The sequence below is a fragment of the Polyergus mexicanus genome, unplaced genomic scaffold (assembly GCF_030449975.1).
Source record: "Polyergus mexicanus isolate NDT 795.1 unplaced genomic scaffold, iyPolMexi1.0 SCAF_24, whole genome shotgun sequence".
Lineage (NCBI taxonomy): Eukaryota > Metazoa > Arthropoda > Insecta > Hymenoptera > Formicidae > Polyergus > Polyergus mexicanus.
The window spans coordinates 2,003,664-2,008,756 of record NW_027223344.1 but is presented as its reverse complement, the minus strand read 5'-3'; the positions used below and the strand labels follow the sequence as shown (position 1 = coordinate 2,008,756).

The window sequence follows — 5,093 nt, the reverse complement described above, 5'->3', positions numbered from 1 at the left end:
CACAACGATTAATTGTTTAGTATGTTTAATTTTAAGTAAGGAAAACATGATATATAGGGTGTCCCATTTTAAAGGACCCAAATATCTCAGAAACACTGCGTTAAATCGAAAAATGTTTCAAACAAAAGTTGTGTGACTTAAAGGGGGCCATAAGATGGTGATAATGATTTGACCTTCAAAATCATTTGAAGGTCATGTGAAAGTCAACTTTAAAATCTTAAATGAAAACCCCCATTTTTTATTTAGTGTTCTTGTAGCTGATATTGAGAGCTTTCCAAAACACTATAATAAAGTATTTTTTCATTAGGTACTTTTTGAGTTATTTTATATTTTAATCTGACATATTTTGATATAAAAAATAAAATATTTCGTAAAATATTCAGTTTTCGATAATTTTACCGTAATACTATGTACAGAATAATAAGACAAATTAATTAGTGCCAAAAAAAACAAAAATTGTTTAAAAAAATACATTGTAAATAATTTTTTTTAAAACAATTTTTTTTTATATTGATTGATTTGTCTCATTATTCTGTACATAGAAGTATTACGGTAAGATTATCAAAAACTAAATATTTTACGAGATATTTTATTTTTTATATCAGAATATGTCCGATTAAAATATAAAATAACTCAAAAAGTACTTAATAAAAAAATACTTTATTATAGTGTTTTGGAAAGCTCTCGATGTCAGCTACAAGAATACTAAATAAAAAGTAGGGGTTTCCATTCAATATTTTAAAGTTGACCTTCACATGACCTTCAAATGATTTTCCAAGGTCAAATCATTGTCACCATCTTATGGCTCCTTTGAAGCCACACAACTTCTGTTTGAAATATTTTTCGATTTAACGCAGTGTTTCTGAGATATTTGAGTGGGTCCTTTAAAATGGGATACCCTGTATATATGGTATCAAGCGACGCGGTAGCGTCGCGACGCCAAGTATATGAAAGAATCTCTTTCTGACTTGTCAACGGTTTGCCTATGTACAGGGGCCGCGACGCTACCAAGTAGCTTATCCGGAGTTTTACGTCTAATAAATTTTCGATTAAAATTCCTCAGGAACCAAGCCGTTAATCAAAAATCTAACGGCACTTTTCTGTGGATATACAATACAATGTGGATGCAAGCTTTCGATTGCGACCAGTTTGAATAAGATTAGTGCAGTCAATCCTGAGGAATGATAATCGTATACCAGAAATGTGACATTTTTCGTTCTTCATCATTATCATAATAAGATAAGTTTCAGACTCTCACGTACGTATGCTCGCACGCACACACGCAAAGCGAGTTTGTCCCTCAAGGCGCGTTTGCAGCGCTCATGTACGATTATTCGCTTGAGTGTGCAAATACGCCTTGAGAGACAATGTGTATGTGCGTGCATACGTGTATGATACGTATCAAGAAGTACGCGGTAGCATCGCGACGTCAAGATATAATAACGTTATAAGGTTAATGTTCGCGACGTCAAGATATAATAACATTATAAGGTTAATGTTATATTTGAATCTGAACATAAACATTTTGCCCAACTACTTTGCAGTGTTCACTTCTAATTTTCTTTTTGCACACCTTTTCCCATAAGTTTCATTATCTTGTTTACGCCATGGGGTATTGGCCAACCATGTTTTCATGGTTTCTTCTGCTTCGAAAAGTTCTGTATCATCAAATTTGATCAACAATGAACCTGAAACAGATATATGGAATCACATTCAAATCAATAGTACAAAACATAATTCAGAAAAATATCTATTCTGATGTGTGATCACATTGATGTTGGTTTATTTTATGTCAGGAAATTAAATCAGGTAATTGCATAATATTTAAACCTGTATAAAAAATATATCATGAGTAACTCTCACCTTGTATGGCCTCCCATATCTTCAATTTATAAAAGGTTTGTTTTGTGTTCTGCCCTTTAAAACTCATTGTGGATGCCATCAAGTTTGTAAGAACTTTTACAGCAATTTTGACAGTAGATTTGGCTACATCCTTGGATGTGACAAAAGAACTGAAATAATCGCACTAGAAAAAATAGAGAAAGAGAGGGATACGATAAGAATAGAAATAAATAACAATAGAAAATATCTTATATCATCAATTGGCCATAAATTCTTTTATCTCTCAACTTCTCTCTTTCAAATTAAAATGCTAAAAATGCAATTATTAATTAATTATATGTTCCAACATTTAACTAAAGTTCCATTAAACCAAGTCTTTCTGTTTTTTATTTAATTTAAATGATTTAACATACTTCATATTTTTAACATTATCTTCTTATGTTTAACTTCTTATCCTTAACATTACTTCTTAGTTAATTCTTGTTTAATTGTGCGTGAAAGGATAACATAGTTTTATGAATTTTTACTTAATTTATAAAGAAAATTTTATATGGAGTTTGTAAATACAATGTTGGTTCTTCCAATAAGATCAAAAATAAGATCTCAAGATATCAAGATATAATCTCAAAATAATGGAAAAATAATATTCTTTACAAGGAAATATAAAATATGATTAATGATGCACTTCCAGAATGCTTTCATGAACTTGCAATTGTTGAAAATAATTGATTCATAACTAAACTTTTAGCATTTTTAACAGAGAGAAAGAGGGAAAGAGAAAAGATTGAAAAAATAATTTCATAGTTAGGTAATATATCCCAAATAACCAAGCCTGATTAATCATATTGATTATTGCATATTGCTGTCACGTTGCCAACAATAATACAGTTGTTTGCTGTCATGTTGCCAACAACTGCATTATTATTGGCAACATGACAGCAATCTCACAGACACTTGGCTATTTAAGTACGATGCTAAACATGTTAAAAACAGTAAGTATTATTATATAATAACATTTCATTTTTGAAACAATTCTGTAAAGAGTTCAAATATACTAATACACTACCCTAACAGCACACGTGTCCAGAGGATATCCAGAGGTTATCCAGAGGATGTTTAATATCCTCTGAATGTCCTCTGGATACTCTCCGGATGTCCTACGGAGAAGGTGTGTTGTTAGGGTAATTAAATAATAATTTAGGCTTTTTCTCTTGAAAAATGGCACATTAGATACAATTAGTATATATTAAAAAGTGATTAAATATAAAAGTAAATAAATGATTATACATACACACACATATATATATATATATATATATATCAACATAAAAATAGATGTTTGCTCACCACAGCTGCAAAATTGTTCTCATCTAAAAATGTTTCCAATAAATTCAATTGATCTTCTGTCTTGACAGGCAGAGAAGATTTATAGGTTTTTGAAGTCTCTTTTCATTCGGAAGAAGAGATCTATTGAGGCTGCCTTGATTCATAATGATTGTATCTGTCTTCTTATTAATTTCTTCTAATCGAACATATATTCTCTCACATAGCTTTGCCACTTTTGATATCTTATCTTTTTCACCAATATTAAAAAAGAAATAAATATAATACATCTTTAAAAAATCATATTTTATAAAATTTTATAAGAAAACTTATCAACATCAGGATTTTCAGAAGAATTTTTTGCTGGGGAAGTAAAAAGAATGCGCTGATGAAATCCAGACTTAAGGGGACTGAAAGCGTCTCGTTTGCGCAGGAGAGCCATGAAAAACTGCAGAGAAACTTGGAACATGCTGCATAGTATCTCTACACTGGCGTTTCTTATTTTGTGTGTCATTCTGTTCACTATATACAAAATTCTCTTCATCTACATCCAAAGAGGAAACACAGCTTTGTGGCAGAATACTTTCTGCAGTTACTAGTGATGTCTCCTTAATAAGTGATTGTACTTTGTTCTACGAAATGATTTTCTGTCACTGTTATAATTGGATTCATGTGCAATTAACATAGTGTGACTAACAGAAGTATTGTTATTCATCTCCCGTGTCCTCTTTAGTTTCTCAAAAACATTGCTTTTTGAGCATGCCTGAACAAATAATTTTTTTCAAGAATATTAAAATTTTTGAACTTGCAATATGATTTTTTTAAATTAAATTTAATATTTATTACAAACATATGATGTGAGACAAACTCACTTTTGAAGGAGGAAAGGAAGTCATTGGAAAAAGACGATTATTAAGCACGTTTTCTGGTTTTTGTATTATATCCTTTCTGACCGGTACACGTTTGAAAGAAATATTTGGCGGTGCTGGAACTGATTTCTTGCTACGCTTTACAATTTCGTCATCAGAATCGGTGTCTTCAAAAAGTTGATTTCGTACTTTTTTTCGTTTTTCCCTTCCAGTTTCTTTTTCAGTCTCATAGGCTAAACCTTCTGCCACAAAATCTTTAACAGCAGCTCTTGCTTTTATATAGATATCTGCAATAAAACGGAGGAAATAAACATTAGGATAGTATAAAAAAATAAATAATAAGGATTAATAATTAGGATAGTAGAAAAAATAAATAATAAATGTTTACATAATAATTCAAGTGACTTCAAAATTCACTTACCGTAATACCTTAAGACCTCAATTGAATATTTTGACCAAGATCGGTCTACTGGTTTTTCCTTCCTAACAAAATTGCCAGCATCTTGATTAGATGGAGGCCAATAAGTAAAACCTTTCATTTGATCATCAATATCAGTTAGCCATTTGGTAAGACCAATCTCATAATTAATTTCTTCCTCATCACTTTTATCATCTTCGCGTGCAAACTTTAATACTGCAAACTAAATTACAAGATTAAACATTAGCAATTTTAGCTAGTTTTAAATTATATGATATAAATAATAAAATTATGCATGCATACTTTTATATAGAAAAATTTTGGACTGTGAAGAGTGCGGTTTAAGATTATTGTAATGCTTGAAAAACTGAAAATGTATGCAATAATGGCATACATAAAAAAGAGTCACAATCTGGCAAAAGTCAACATTTAGCTTTTATTTCAGATATTGACAAAATTCTCATATTTTCACTTATTTGAGAGACAGACACGATTCTATGAATAAATGAAGGAAGAGGATATGTGTAAAAATTCTTAGTTTTTTGGAATACTCTTCCTACTAAAAATATTAAGTTTTCACTGTAAACAATATCATCAAGTATTATTATTTCCATTATTACCTGTATGGTAGAAAATTCACA

At 30.3% G+C, this 5,093-nt stretch overlaps 1 pseudogene; it reads right to left on the bottom strand.

The window, feature by feature from the left end:
- Positions 1 to 1,919: 1,919 nt before the first annotated feature.
- Positions 1,920 to 4,881, bottom strand: LOC138942848 (uncharacterized; annotated as a pseudogene).
- Positions 4,882 to 5,093: the final 212 nt, after the last annotated feature.